The sequence below is a fragment of the Stegodyphus dumicola genome, chromosome 4 (genome assembly GCF_044657685.1).
Source record: "Stegodyphus dumicola isolate Sdum_Otavi_A_Nest chromosome 4, ASM4465768v1".
Lineage (NCBI taxonomy): Eukaryota > Metazoa > Arthropoda > Arachnida > Araneae > Eresidae > Stegodyphus > Stegodyphus dumicola.
Genome location: NC_140771.1, coordinates 139701339 through 139718601, shown reverse-complemented (window position 1 = coordinate 139718601; position 17263 = coordinate 139701339).

Here is a 17263-nt window from a genome sequence, read left to right as displayed (position 1 = left end):
GTATAGTTTTTTAATATTTTTTATTGAGCTGAGAAGGACTGGAAGTGTTGCAATTAATCTAGTGTTTTCTTATTTCAATGCTTGAATTCTTTTGATTTTGAAAGTGTGAGATTCAGAATACATATCGTGCATGATCTGATTATATCCATTGTTAACATTAAAAGTTATATGTGAATAAATTGAATACATTCGTTGTGAATAGATAAATTCATTCTGTTTGGTGATTATTTCTCGTGTAGATAGTATGTTTAAGAGTGAGCAGTTATTAAATATGAAATTTAACACACTGATTGCAAATTAGTGAAGTTCACTTTGAATAAAATTCTGCATTGGCTATTATCTTTTCCATATAGACTGCGATAAAAAGTGCTAACTTCTATTTACACATATAACTGGTGTAAATATTTTTCTCATATGCAATTTTAGTTTTATGTAATTTTAGTTTTATGTAAAGAAAGCATTTGGGCTCAGATATATTTCTTTCGTCTTATTTATCACTTATTAAGTAATATTTCGCATGATATTTTTTGCTGAGTATCCAACATGTGTTTGTATTTATTTCAAATTCTTTTAACCAGGTAGTGAAATTTTCACAATTTTTTATATTTTATCTAATTTTGCAATGAAAATTTTCAGAAGAAATACACGATGCTTTAATTATTTTTTACAGTCAAAAGTCGTTAATCCGGACTCGTCGGGACTTCGGCGATTCCGGATTATCGATTTTTCCGGATTATAGATCATCAGTTTAAATCTCGTAAGATGGCATGCAGAAATTCTAAAATTAAAAATATGAAACCGTAATTTATAAAATAAAGAACAATTATGATCTAAAGGGTATCAAAATTTATAAAAAAAAGCTTAATATTTATTTGTTTACTTTATTAAACATTTCTTTCAATGTAAGTTGTTTAAGTTGCTTCGTTTTATGTGATAATACTTTCTCTTTAATTCTATAAACAGACATAATTTCTTGTTTAGTTACAAAGTTCCGCTGTTCAAGTCCCGTTAATTGCTGCGCCGAGAATACCAACTAACTTGTCAATCGAAATTTTTTCGTTTTCACTAACCTCTCTGTCACATTCTTCATGTCTTTGTCCATTTTTTGCAGCAATTCCACTTTTTGTTTGATGGACATCGAAACATACTTTCGTTTTGTACGATCCTTTGGGAGCTCCAGAATCCGAAATTTTATTTGACATAATGGAAAGTTCAAGTTTACTTTTATAGTATTGCTCTTACAGTCTGCAAAAAATAATAAGCCGGATCCAATTCGAAAATTAAGGAACAACGCAATCATCAACATTAACTGAAATATATAATTAGATAATTTTAGATTATACCGTCCGTTATACATAAAACGCGCAAACGAAAACGTATTCTGCGCTTGCGCATACGCATATGCGCAGACGTAAAAGGTCTTACGCGCACACGTAAACGCCTATGCGCATGTGTCAACGCGGCGCATGCGCAGAAAGTTTTTAGCTTTGAGGTCCGGATTATGGGTGTCCGAATTAACGACTTTTGACTGTACAGAAAATTGCGGGGCAAAATACTTTCAACCATCTTGCTTAAATCTTAAAGCGTGCGAAATGTTATGTCACATGACAGAAATATTACTGGATGCTCATTGTCCATCCTAGAAGCCACTCCCTCGGTGGCTACACAGATGTGCACTTGTGAAATATGCTCTCGGGAAAGAAAGCTGAACAAAGAACACTTTATTTATTTCGGGGATTTCAGGTTTGGGATTGTCATCTTCTCTTCAAAACGCTTTTTGTAGACACTGAACCCTCTGTAACTGCAGACGTGCTCTTCTTGACAGAAAATGCGCTTCGGCTTCTCTTCTGCTTTCATCGGGCATTCATTACTCCTACGAAGTCCTCCATATTTGCAGCAGCGTATTTGGTTGTTACAATAGTGTTGGGAATGTCCAAACTCTTGACATCTGAAACATTGAGTGGGACGTTTTTTCGGAGAGTAATTTTCGATTCGGGTATTGAAGCTAAACATATTATTTAGTCTGTGAATTTCCTGTCCTTCTGGCGTTTTCTTCAGCACAATCAGGAAGATAAGCAGTTTATCCGGGTTGTGGTGAACTGTTTAACTTTCAGCACTAACTTTCACCAACTTCCTTCTTTCTAAGTCTTTATGAAATGTTTCTTCTTTGATGGAGGCAGGCACGTTTTTCATTATCACTTTGATTGTCTTTTCATTATGCAGTTGATATGTATGAAACGGTACGTTTTGTTCCTTCATTAACTTAGTCATAGTTCGATAATCGAGTTGATTTTTCGTGCAAACGGAAATTGATCTCTGCTTCATACTTTATTCACATGCCTCTGTGCAATATTCCAGGAAAAATTCTTCTACTACCATCCAATCCGTGGTGTCGTGCGGCAGTACAACAGGCGGGGGGCCGTTTCTGCTGGCCTCGCTCCTCCTTCTCCAGTTGCTTCTGCTACAGTTTCATGCATCTTGAATTTGTTTTCTTGACTTAGTTCCATCGGAAGGGATTTCTTTGGACTTTTTGCAGTTTTCTTTGGTTTTATCCATTCTTCATCATTCTCCGCTTCGGGTTGTGAATTTTGCATTTCTTTACGAGATTTCTTTGGATTCTTTTCCGTCGCTGATGTAACCGCATGTTTGCATCGTTTTCACTGCTTCGTCAATCCCAGAGTTCTTTATTGTTCCTTTAATGAATTTTATCCGTCCTTCGTCCGTTTCCTTGTCTAGTAGCTTTTCAATCTGTTTGGTAGATCTTGATCGGGTCGTCTTCTTCCCTTTTCCTTTAATAGCTGTGCGATCTGAGCTCTTGAAAAATTAATCTTTTCTGGAGAATACAGGCTGTGATACAGTCGATCTTCCAGAATCGGCGTAGTCACCTAGATCATCATTGTGAGAGTCGGGAGTTCTAGCAAAGGACATTTTTTGCTACCCGAAGGTAACACAAAACAACAAAATAGCTATTAGTACGTTCAGTAACAACTGTGTTGACCGCTTAAGGGACAGGGTCAACAACTGAGCTCGATGATCTAATGAGTAAATAAACACAATAAACTTGATAAATTCGATCGTCAATAGGGAGTGAATCAAGAGCGATATGCGAGGATGAATAGAAAAGTAAAATGAAGCGAACGACCTTTGCGCTTATAGCCTTCTGGGTATGTCACATGACTTATTCTACTCACTAATTTTATTCACTAAACTCAGTTTTCGCTCACGGTCTCGATGTTTGGTTGATTGGTTGAATCAGTTTCACTGTTTGGTTGAATTTTCGCTGGCGACCTGCTTTTCATTCATTTATTTATATCGCGGATTAATCGTGTGGATGCAACTTAAACATATTTTTGAGAGATGCGTACTAAGGCTTCCCGAATGCAATATTTATAAAGTCCCCAATAAATATGAGAAATGTGGCGAAATCTGAGGATCTGAGACTGTGCATTCTCTTTTTAAATACTTTATCCTTCACAACACTTAGTATGTCAGTTCAAATAAAAGTTCTGTGTCTCCCGTGTGGCGAGAATGGCCCTAATAAGAAAAAAACTCCACTTCGCCAAGTTTTAAATACTACGGTGTTTATTTTATGCAATGAATACGAAAATGGAGTTAGACACATCTTTATTACCATTTTTAAACTCAACTTCCAGATAGAATATTCTAAGTAAACAATATAATTTTTGTTGCCGTTCCAAAAAGGTAAATATAAAACAATATAACTGTATTCATTTTTAACATTCTCCCCACCTTGCAAAATGGGGATTTTGAAACATCAATATAACTTAAAGTTGTAAACTAAAATTTAAAAGGATTTTGAAAATCAGTAAAGTTCATGTATTTCAAAGTTCTCAATAAATTCATCAGTTCAGTTTTTGTGGAGAATATACTTCTCTGCCAAGACGAGTTTTCTAAGACATCGTGGATGACTTATTTCCTGTTCTTTGATAGGTGTACATTGAACCTTTTGATAGTTTTGTTTTATTTTATAAATTTGCTTGTCTCGTACATTATTCCCCATGAAAGAGAGTTTATCTGAACTATTGCTTAGTTCGAAAAGGAAGAGGCGTTAAACTGGCTAAGGACAACTCCAGAGGATGTTTTTAGCTTCACAAGACGCGTGATATTATCTTTCACTGGGAACAATTCAGGTACTCGATCCAACATCCAGTCTATTCATTTCTTCTTATCATTTCCGATGAGAATAATGTCATTCACTTTAATTATTCCTCTTTTACCTTTGTAATATTTCGAACAAAGCCTAGATATCCCTTCTTAAAACGATTTCTAAGTCCTTCTCTAACTCGTAAATATTTCCATCTTTCTATAATGCTCAGAGAATTAATTTCATTTAAAACATACACATTGCTGCCAATTAAGTTTTGTAGGAACATAGAAGGTTTTAACGGTGACAAATCATCACCTACCTCTGTCAGGTAAGTCAAAGGTCTGTTGTTCATTAGGCTTTCACATTCGCACAGGAGGGTGAGAAGTTCTTCATATCCTAAACAAGCGTGTCTCAAATTTTTTCGGAGGAAATCCTTTAAAATTCTTATTAAACTCTCCCAAAATCCTCCCCACCATGATGCTGTGGAAGGATTGAATTTCCATTTTATTTTCATTAATGCACACTTCCTTTCGATATCATTCCAATCCAATTGATTCATAGCTTTATTTAAACCTACGAAATTCGAACCATTGTCCGAGTATATGACTTCAACTCGACCTCTTCGTGAAATAAAACGTCTAAATGCATCGATAAACACATTTGTGCTCAAAAAAGTGATTAATTCAAGATGAGCAGCTCTAAAAACTGCACACGTGAGAATTATTCTTTAAATTCCTTTTTAAGAAAACTGAATCAACGAGATCGATTCCTGTCACTCAAAGTTTTGAGCATTTTTGTCCTGTCATCAGGTAAAGGACGAAGAGGTACTTCTAAGGCCTTAACAGCATATCTCAGGCATGTGACACATCTTTTTACCACAGAACGTACAGTTTTTTTACCTTTGATAATCCATAATCTTTCTCTCAAGATCATCAGAAGTGTTTTTGTTCCAGCATGTTTTAAGTTTAATTGTTTGATCATTCTTCCTACAATTGCATTTTTAGAAGGTAGCAATGTAGGGAATGTGTATTCCAGCAAATCTGAAGAATTTAAAGCTCGAGATTTCATTCTTAAAATTCCATTTTCATTAACGAAAATCTGAAGATTTTTCAGATCAGACTTTTTTGTTCTTCAAAAGCATCCTTTTGTTTAAGAAAAAATAAAGTTCTTTCTGCTCTCTCGCAATCTTCAGCGGATATATTAGCCAAACGATTTTCATTTTTCATACAAGTGAGTCGGAATCTTAACATCCAAGCAATAGTTCGTACTATCATAGAATATTTTGAAAATCTGGAGGCAAGTTTAGCTAGAATAGTTTGAAACGTTGAATTCTTCGCCGAAAGGACAGTTCGACGTCGTTCTTTATTGATTTCTTTCATATCAAAATCAGGATCATTTGAAGGCCAAGTTTCTGAAGGTTTCTTTGGAAATTCAGGTCCTATCCACCATTGGGATTTTAGAAGTTGCCGTAGATAGCATCCTCTTGACAATAAATCAGCAGGGTTTAAGATACCTTGTATATGGTTCCAAAATCCTTCTTTGCTGTAATCTTGAATCTCTTTAACTCGGTTTTCTACAAAAACGGACCTTTGATTCTACAAAAACGGACCTTCGATTTTTCGACGTCGAACTGTCCTTATTTCGCTTTTTTAGCCATGCTAAAACCACTGAAGAGTCTGATCAAAAATAAGTCTTCGTGATTATACAGTTCAAGCTTTTAATAGCCAATTGATATAATCTTACACTCAGAAGTGCTGCCATTAATTCCAACCGCGGTACACACACACAGATCGTATTTTATTCTCGAGTGTCAAGACCTAGAAACAACTTTTTACTCGACTTCTGATAAGAATGAGGGGGAGGAGAAAGAGTAGTGGGGAAGGAGTTGTGGGTGGCGGAAAAAGAGAGTCAGGTCCGTGATAGCGGCGGCGAAAGAAAGGGGGTGTATAATATGTAGCAGTGGGTCTTAGACCGCAGAGTCAATTTAGCGTGAATGAGTCAATTAAGGTTGTAATTCTTATGTGGGTAGGATGTCCCATGGGTACCTATGTTTTTCACTGAGATGCGGGGAGTGTCTGAGAGTGCTAATAAGGCTATTACTGTGGGTTTGTACTGAATAAAAGAAGTTGACCGCTAATCGTTTAATATACTCTTGAATAAGTTCGATTTGAAGGTCTCTGTGAATGTAAATGTTTGGAATATACCAAGGTGCATTGATAATTTCTCGTAGAATTTTATTTTGCAGAATTAGAAATTGTTTAATATTGGTTTTAGCTACATATCTCCAGATCGGAGCTGCAAAAAGGAGGGCTGGGCGAAGTATGGAGCGATATAAAATTAATTTGTTTGTAGTAGACAAGTTGCTTTTTCTGCCAAGAAGAGGTCGCATAGTAGCTGTTGTGATTTAAAATTTTTGTACTGCGGAGCGGAAGGGGGTTCTGAAGGTAAGTTTTTGATCAAGGGGGACAGCAAGGTATTTGGTTTCATTAATACAGTCTATTTCTTCGTCAAATATTTCAGGGGATGGAGGATAGTATTTCATGTTTCCCTTACGGAAAATTATTGCCTTGGTTTTATCAGTATTAATGTAATCCTCCAAAGGGTGAGCCATTTTTCCAGTTTTATGAGATAGTTTTAGGGTTGTTTTCTGACGGCGACTGCTTTGCAGGCTTTAGTAAGCATGGCGGTGTCATCGGCAAAGAGTGCAAGATGAACAGAAAGGTCTTTAGGGATGTCCTGTGTATAAATATTAAATAATTTATAAACTCCCGAGGCAGCCTCACGGGGCCCCAGGGAGTTGTTATTCCTAGATAGGGGAGGGCGTGTGACACACGCCTGTTTACCTATGATAAACACCAGGCGTCCCCGTCCTCCGTCACCTGTCACCTGTATAAATATTAAAAAGGTACTGCGAAAGTGCCGACCCCTGTGGGACACCAGCTTTAATTACTCTTGTGGTTGAGTAAGCAGTACCGATTTTGTTTCTGAATATTCTGTTGCTGAGACACCGATGTACTATGAGACACTCAATGCACTGACGTGACACTCTCGCGATACACTAACTCGACGATCAACCCTATAGACTACGAGACACTTGACTGCTACTCAGCGTACAGGCAGGATTTATATAGCTTTTAGCGTGCCTTCGAGAACATTCTGGGCAAATTCGGTAAGCATTCGTTCTAGAAGGTTCTCCATCCGTCTATGGCATATCGCCAATTTTGTCGCCAAATGGGCAATTTCGCCCCAAATCTTGCAATCTTGCCTTCTATTGCCATTTTCTGGCAACTCTAAACCTACTTTGCGGGAAAGCTATCTTATATACTTCATGGTGACATTTCTCAACATTATGCCTTATATATCATGCTTGGACTTATCCCTCTTTTGTCATTTTTACTTTCCTATCTTACCTTAAAGTTATCTTTGTAACTAGATTTAAAATTGTTATGCAACTGGACCCCCAACATTTTCTTCTCTTCGGCTTTGCAGTTGCTTTCAACTAGATCAAGCACGCTTATAATTTTCAAAGTGCTGCACTCCTGATCAGAGGGTTTTTAGCTTCGTGTTTTGCTCTGATAAGAAACAAATGTTCAGATGCGCTCAGTTACTGGAACGAAGTATCCCCTTCTTAACTAATTTTCATTTAGATTAGGTTAGCATTTACAACACCTCCCTCAACATACTATACATTTACAACAGCACATTGCGGCCTTTGTTATGAGATGATAGGTCACATGGACTTTTCCAATTTTAACACATTGTTTGCTATAGTTTAGAATACATTCAAGTCTAGGTTACTTCACGCTGCTACTTTTTATCTGTCTTACTTAAGACCATAAATGCTTTATTTCCCTGTTTACAATCTGAACATTATTCTTTTTTCGGTTGTTAAGTCTGGTATTCTTAGGAAGTACACAATATCGACCTTAAAAGGACTGTAGAAGAGTTAGCTTCTATTCTGGTGGAACAAAACAAAAGTCAGAAGAAGGGGGTATAAGACACTTTTATTTGAGCACAAAGAAGTAACAATGATTCAGCTTGGGCTTACACAAGCCAAAACGTCGGCGCAGGAAAGGCTTTGTTTCGTAGAAAAACCGGCGAGACAACTTTGATGGCTAGAAACACTCAACGCCGCAGAATTAAATCGCTATTAAGTCAAGGTAACAACGTGGTCTCAAGTAGGCAGAACACGCTCTAAAATTAAATTGCGAAACCTTCGCTTAAATAGCCCTTTTTTCTCCTTCAATCTGAATAAATGCTTGCTATCTCATTTACATCCTGGCATGAAAAGCGTGGGTGAAAAGAGAATGACAGAAAAGTAATTTAACTTAAAATTAACTATTAGGTAAAATTAAATATATGAATACTCACATCTTGAGGGCCTTAACGACCTCGTTAAGAACTTAAATTCTAACTATCTAAATTACCTAACCTTATCAGAGCCCATTTCTTACAATAAGAAACAATTATTACAATAAGATTAGATTTTAAATGTAAAGGAAAATTTCTTTCATACTATCAGTTTCCGATGTACAATTTTTCAGCAGTTCACATCTTTCCAGAAAATGTTAAAGGAAAATGACTTTAGAAAAATGTTCTACAACGTAATATATAATTCTCACAAACATTTCCTTTAATTTTCTCTACACTTTCATACCACACATTTATTCCACTAATCTCTTACCCCATTGCTCTCCAGAAGAGCTGGAATGTAATAGCGAAACTATGTCTTTTGTAAGGGTGTTTACAGACACTACCAATAACCAATAACCTACTTGGTAATAGTATTTGACAATCGAGACCTCAAAGACACCCTATTTTCAAAACTGCACCTATAATGTGCTAACAAAAATGTAATTTAAACTTGAATGTTGACTGAAGAGTCTAACTTAACTCATGCATACAGCTAATTTTACTTTTAACTTAATTTTTCTCAATTTGATGACTTGCACTTCATATTTCCTTCATACAATATTCATTCTTATTTCTAGAGTAACATTAAAATAAACATTGTTACAATTTAACATCCGAGCTGCTTTTGCTCCTTAAATGAACTAAAATGACCTCTCTTGAGGTAAAACGTTAATGAATTTTGCTACTAGTCCTTCTGGGTACATAATTAAATTAAACTTTGCTAAGGTGAAAATAAAACTGAACTTATATTTTCGATCTTTGGTAAGCCTCCATACGCCTCTTTACTAATAACTGTAGAATAGAAAATGTTTATTTAATGACGCTGATCGTTAAAATTAAGTTTAAAAATATTGAGCTTACTGGTAAAAGTACACACATTACTGGATACAGCTTTTCAGCATTCGTTTTTCAGTGAAAGACTAGAAGAAAATCTGCATTTAAAACCTTAAGGCAAATTAAATTGAAGCCTTCTTTATTCGGGGGAAGAGAAACATAAGCACAAAATTCACGATGTTTATAATTTGTTTATTAAGATATTAGATAAATCTTTCCCCTTTTAGATCGAAACACTTCCGGAAAGCAAAATTTGCGCTACAGTGCCAAAACTGAACTATTGTAGAATTCTCAATTGAGAGAAAAAGAGTTGCTTTGTCTGATGTCGATTCCTCAGTTTACGAAATAAGCCTTCTCTTGGGAGCGAATATTATTGGCGCTTTGTTTACTAAATAAATCTGTTCGGCTGGAGTCAGGACTATTTTTACAGGGTGTGATTCAAAAGTTTCGAGACTTTTATCTCAGAACTAGAAATTTATTGGATATTTAAGTACAGCGGACTAAACGTCTCCAAAATATGCTCCGTCAGCATTAACACAGCGCCGCCAGGGCGTCTTCCACTGTTCGTAGCCCTTCTAGAAGGCCTCGGGCATGATGCTGTCAAGAGCTCTCGTCGAAGCCTGCTTTGATGGCGTCGAATCGCCTCCCTTATAGGCCTGTCTTGATTCGGGAGAAGAGGAAAAAGTCATTTGGAGTCAAGTCGGGGCTGTAGGGTGGCTGCGGCATTGTTGTCACGTTGAACTTGACCAAAACTTCGGCGTCCGCCCGATAATCAAGGGCTATTAGATTCTCCACCACGACAACGCGCCCGCTCACACGTCGCGCTCCGTCGCCGAAGTTTTGGTCAAGTTCAACGTGACAACACTGCCACAGCCCCCTACAGCCCCAACTTGGCTCTAAGTGACTTTTCCTGTTGCCCTGAATCAAGGCAGGCCTAAAAGGGAAGCAATTCGACGCCATCCAGCAGGCTTCGACCAGAGGCCTTGACAGCATGACGCCCGAGCCCTTCAAGAAGAGCTACGAACAGTGAAAGACACCCTGGCAGCGCTGTATTGATGCCGAAGGATCATATTTTAAAGAAGTTTAGTCCGCTGTACTTAAATGACAGATCCAACAGAAAATCATAAAAGGAATTTAGAGTCTTGGAAGAGTTTAAAAATAATATGAAAATTCTTTCAACGGTAGACATGAACTTGTTCTGCCTTTTAAATCTGATATGATTCTGATTCAATCTGATTTGCCGAGAAATAAAGGTTTAGCTTGGAAGCCGCGTAAAAGGATGTGCCACCGAGTACAAAATAAAAAGCATTTTTTAGATTATTAATATTATTTTTATTATTATTATAAGGGCAATGGCCCGATCATCCTAGTCGGCACAAGCCGACCGTATGATCAAAAAATGGGAATGGCGAAAAAAAATCAAATATAAGAAAAAACATATAAAGTCCAAAATCTGACTCTCAGTGCCGAATTCCAATTCTATCTTTGTTCGAATTTATAATCTTCATTATTGTTTCTGCAAAGTCTTTCAAATTTGAATAGTTATTTTTATAACCTTCCTTAAAATTCTTTCTATATTTCTCTCTTGCACGCTGGGTAAGCGTATATTCATCGACGAATCTTGGCGGTCCCCAAACTTATCACATATTAAGCATTTATCATTATTCTGTAGATGAAACCGATTAACACCCATGATTAGTCAGTACCTTATTTATATCAACATTATTTATAATATTCATCTACTTGTTTAGCCCATATTTTTCATTAACTCTTTTTTGTTATTAGATGACTCCCAGCAAAAATTCCATTCTGTATAAATCCAGTTTTCCATTTCAGCAATGGTCTTTTTTCTTGAATCTTGGATATCAAAATTATCGGTCTCATCCCCAAGTGCCGTCATTTTAGCAAGGGTGTCCGCCCTTTCATTTCCGACCGTTCCACTGTGTGCTTTCACCCAGTGTAATTTAACAATATACTTTCTTTCAGCCTTTTTAAACAAATCTTTTATTTCATTAATCAGTCGATTTTTATGATCCGGTTGGGCGAGTGCCTGAAGCGCAGACAGGGTATCAGTAGAAATATTTATAAAACATCGAATTGTTAATTTTTTATTAATCCAATTTAAAGCCTCTGTCAATGCGTATAGTTCTGCTTGAAAAACGGATTCATTGGTTTAAGTCTTATTCCCACATTGTCTATCTCCACTCCATCAAAATAAATTACCATAGCGCTACCCACTCCTCCATTAATTCCAGAACCATCTGTAAAAACATTGTGACGTCATGGATGCTTCAGTGGTAAAGGAATTAACACTGGTATTGGTGATGCATCACTTTTTATTCACAGCACATACCACAGATACAACATTTAATTAATACATTTTAGAAAACGTTAGTAGATATCCGAGCTGGTGACACGATCAGAGACGTTAACGAAGATGGCAATCGTCACCACTGGACGAATTAAGTCTCCACACCTCAGCTCGCTGGCGGAGCTTCTCAAAACTCTCTCTCCGACAGGCATTCGACCAGAAGTCTCTTCTCTTTACGCATGCGTATTACTCAGTTACGTCGTTGCCATTCACAGTTCTTTAAAATAGGTATTAAAAATGAATTATAGTCCTCGTAGTGTGAGGAGTCTGCTGAGAAGTTCTCTCTAGTCGAGAGTTCAGGAGCGTTCTTTATAGACTGACTCCTTCCGCCTCCAGATTTTGTTTTCCTCGGACACAGAGGAAACAAAACTTGTTTTTAAAGTTCCTACAGGATAAAATACAAGTTCAGGCAGGCGTTCTATACAAACAAACACCTTCCGCCTCCAGTTTTTGTTTCTACGGACACAGGAGAAGAAAAACGTTTTTTTCTCTTTTAAGTTCACAGTTTCTGGTTTCAATAGAGATTGTTCAACATTTTACCAGTTAATTTTAAACCACACTTTTACAAAGGCTCTCCACTCTCATAAGCAGGCCATCATAAAAAGAACATATATAAAAATACATATACAATGTATGAAAAACCAACACAAAAAATTTGTCTTTATGAATAAAATTAACAATTTACTATATAGTACGAAAAAAAATAAAAATACAATATATATAATCAAATAGCAAGATAATTTAAAAGAAATGATAACTAGTCTAACTAGCAAGTAGAAAGTTTCTACTTAAGCAGTCTGCATTTAAGTTGTCACTTCCCTTTTTATGAAGTATCGTAAAATTATAAGATTGCAAAGCTAAGGCCCAGCGTAACAATCGACCATTTCTACTTGCATTATTTTTTAGCCATACTAGGGAATCATGGTCAGTTTGAATTGAAAATTTAGTCTGCCCATCGATATACCCTTTCAATTTTTTGATTCCATACAGAATTGCGGCACACTCTTTTTCAGTGGTGGAATACTTTCGCTCGCTATCAGTAAAGTTTTTATTGAGATACAATATGGGATGTTCTTCTCCTTTATCATCCTTCTGGGCTAAAACAACACCATATCCTTGATCTGATGCATCTGTCTGTAGTATAAATGGTTTAGAAAAATCGGGTGCATGTAGCACAGGCCTACTAGATAGCTTTTCTTTTAACAATTTGAATGATTCATTACATTCATCATTCCAAACAATTTTACCCCTTTTGTTATTCCCTTTTAACAAATCTGTCAAAGGTGCGGCTATAGCAGAAAACATAGGTATATATTGTTTGTAGTATCCAGCTAACCCTAAGAAAGCTCTAATCTCAGTTTTAGTTGCGGGAACAAGAAAGTTTTGAACCGCTTCTATTTTTACTTCTGCTGGAGAACGTTTTCCTCGACCTACTATGTGACCGAGATATTGCACTTCTTCTTGTGCAAACTTGCACTTAGAGGGTTTAATAGTTAAATTGGCTTTTCTTATTCTTTCTAAAATTTCATGTAAATGTTGTAAATGTTCCTCCCACGTTTCAGAAAAAATAGCAATATCATCTAAATAAGGGGTAGCATATTTCCCACATCCGCACAATATTTCGCTCATCATTTTACTGAAATAATAAGGAGCATTTTTAAGCCCAAATGGCATGCTCAAAGGCCTGTATACGCCAAAATTTGTAGCACATGCAGCAAATTTCTGCGCCCTAGGGGTCAGCGGAATTTGCCAATAACCTTTGGTCAAGTCTATCAAGGTGATAAATTTGGCTGCTGCAGCACGTTGCGCTATATTGGGGATCCGATAGAACTCAGTACGCATTATTTCGTTTAACTTTCTGTAATCAATACACGGCCTAGGATTCCTACCTCGTGCCTCAACAAGGATCATGGGTGAAGTATACTCAGAAGGTCCTGGTTAAATAATCTTGTATTTTAACATTTTTTCAATCTCGACTTTAAGAATTTCGTTCTGTCGATTTGTCATTCTATAAGGCTTATGCTGTACGCGTTTGTCACTGATTAGTTCAATATCATGTTCGACTAAATTTGTTTTCCCTGAAATATTCTAAAATATAGCAGAAAACTTTACCAATAACTTTCCCAACTGCAGGATTTGTTAATCACTAAGTCTTTCTTTAAGATTATCTTTTGCTATTATTTCATTAAAATCAAACACATTGGGGTCGATTAACATATAAGGAAAATCCTCCTCTAATTCCGAAGGTTCAACTATCTCTTCGTTGTCAAGGAGCACCATATTCAAAAGTTCAGGTCTCTTATGATAAAATTTTAACATATTGATGTGATACACTTTATTCCCTTCCAGATTCTCTTCAAAACTAACCACATATTTTGTTTCTGATAATCTTTTCTCTATTTTTCCCGGCCCATTCCATTGAGGAGCGAGTTTATGGGGTTGATTCACTGCTAATAATACAGAATCTCCTTGCTGGAATTCCCTTTTCACGGCATTTTTGTCATATCATTTCTTCCTTTTGTCTCTCACCTCTTCCATTTTCTCTGTAGCTAATTCTCTACTTTTCTTTAACCTATTGATTAATTCGAAAACCTATTCTATTTCGGTATCTTCTTTTTCCTGAGAATCTAACCATTTATCATACAATAATGCGACAGGTGTTCTGAGGTTGGTCCCGTACACTAATTCAGCTGGACTAAATCCTGTACTATCATGCGTTACTGTCCACAGAGCATAGAGAGCGGCAGGTACTTGTATTTCCCAATTTGGGGCAGCTTCAATACATAATACCTTTAAGACCCCTTTTATTGACCTATGGAAACGTTCCACAGGATTGCTCTGGGGGTGGTAAACCGAACTTCTAGAAATTTTTATACCAAACCTCTTCAAAAATTCAACGGTTAAGCGACTCATAAAAGATTTGCCTTGATCAGGTTGAACCTCCCTTGGAAAGCCCATCCGACTAAATACTTGCAAGAGTGCACTTACAACAGATTTCGACGTTATATCCGGTACCGGGACGGCGTCAGGATATTTAGATGCTAAGCACATAACAGTAATAAGATATTTATTACCTTCAGTAGATGTAGGCATAAGCCCGCAAGCATGTACATTAACCTTACTAATTTCAGATATCACAGGTACTATTACCAACGGTGCTTTCTTTTTGTCACTTGCTTTTCCTACACTTTGACAGGAGTCGCATGTTTTAACGAATACCTCAATGTCTTTATAACAATTTGGCCAGAAAAAATGTCTTAGTAACCGGTCTTTTGTTTTCAGAACTCCTAAGTGACCTGAAGTTCCTTCATGACAAATTGCTTTAATTTGCTCTCTGAGGTTTTCTGGAATAACAATTAAATGTTCTCTTCTTAACTTATTTACCTTCTTTTTTACTAAAACCCCATTTTTAATCCCATAACATGTCTTACTTCCGCTTTTTACTAGTTCTAATAAAGGGGCAAGTTCTCTACTTTTTTATTGTTCATAAATAAAAGTACTTGAGTCTATTTGAATCGCAGGTTTTGTGGGGATACAAAGGTCGGCGGGAGGCAATATCTCTCCGTTTTCAGACTTCTCATGAGCATCGTCCTCCTCTTCCAATTCTAACTCATTCTGCTCAGAATTTTGATTCGTCTCACTTAAATTTTCCGCTTCCTTGAATTGTCGTGCTTGAGATCGAGTAACGACCGCATTAACATTACCGACATACGACGAATAATTTTTCTCAGTTCCTCTGAGAAGAGCCGCTGTTTGGTTGCTTATATATATAGCCCTTGGTCTAAGTGGTCTCCTATAACAGCTGCTTTGGTGGTTACTGTACCCAAATCGCATTCAATATCTACTTCAGCAACAGGTAAACAAGTCATATGGTCATCCAACAAATGTCGAACCCACACGTGTTCTCCCTTTATTCGATCTCTGTCTACATATTTCTGACAAATAATATCTACCGTTGCTCCTGTATCTCTTAGAATAGGTACTTCAAAACCATTTACTGTATAGGGATCTAAGAGATTTTTCTCTGATCTCCCGCTTATCCGATACAAATCTGCCCTTTGAGTTTTTAAATTAGAGCACTGAGGACGTAAATGGTCAAAAGATCCACATTCATAGCACTGGAGTCTTTTTCTCCTATGAAAATTTGAGTCCGACTTTTTCCCAACATTGCGTGCATCATCATCTTTTTTAAATCGTGTGCCTTGAGGGTTTTTTTCTATTTTTGAAAACGTTACCAGTGGACTGAAAAACACCCATTTGTCTACCTGATGTTTTTGTTTTCAGTTCACCCAATTTCGTTTTCCCAACCATCGTCTTTTTCGCATCTTCAAATTCCTCTATTTTACCCACCAACTGTTTTGGTGAAGTGATCTTGGTTCATTAATCTATAAAATGTTCCTTAAACTCATTAGGCCTGCGCCTTTTAATCTGATCTACTACCATTAAATCCTTGAGTTGCTCAAATGTTTCGATTTTTAATCCCTTGAGCCACTCATCTAAAATGTCTTAATTTCGTGATAAAAATCGTACCACGTAGTATCCGGATTTTTTTAGTCTTAACAAGAAGTTGCCGAAACTCCTCCACACTTAACTTAAATCTTTTAAGTAGTAATTCTTTAATATGTTGGTAATCTCTGGCCTGTTCTTCAGGCTCCCTAGCAATTATATTATTTACCTCAACCGGAAGGACACCAATGAGATATGACACCCATAGATCCGTGGGCAGTTTTAAAACTTTAGCTTGCCTCTCAAAAAGTTCTAAGAATAAACTAATATCATCAGTTTTTAAATTAAACTTGGGCATAAGTTTCTGAAAATTCTGATTAAATACCGTTTCACCTCCAGGTTTAGCAGATTCTGTGTTCTGTTTTCCTTTAAGGCATTCTAGTTCTAACTGTTGGTTTTCAATTTCTTTATTTTGTTGTAGTATCTGAAATTCCCTGTTTTAACTGTAATTCTTTCGCTCTTGTTTGCTTCTCTAAGTTTTCCTTTTCTATCCTATCAGTCATAATACTTTCTAAAAAATTTTTAGCAAATTCTTCTTCATAATTTTTACTATTCGTTATTAATTGTTTTAAATCTATTACTTTCATATCTTCTAAAGCTATTTCCCCAAGTTCTGAAGCGACAAGGAATAGATCCCTTTTCCTAGCTTTTCCCAAAAATGCCATTTTCACAAAAGTAATTGTTCAGAAAAAAATAAGAACTCAAATAGTTATTCACAAATAACACACGTAAAAATACATCAGAGATATAAAAACACGAACTTTTCTTCTTTCTTACAAAATTAGGCAAATGAACATAAAGCATTAATCATTTTGAATTTATTTCCATTAAAACATAAAACGAATAAATATCCTTACTGAATATTTCCTATAAAAAATAATAACAAATTCTTTTCATTCAGTACAGCCAGACAGCGAAAAACCCGAGTGGCGCCAATAAATATAAATACCTTTAATTAACTATCGTTTTCATGACAGCTACTTCCGTTGGCAACCACATGGCCAACGCAAATACTACGTAAATCGATAGGG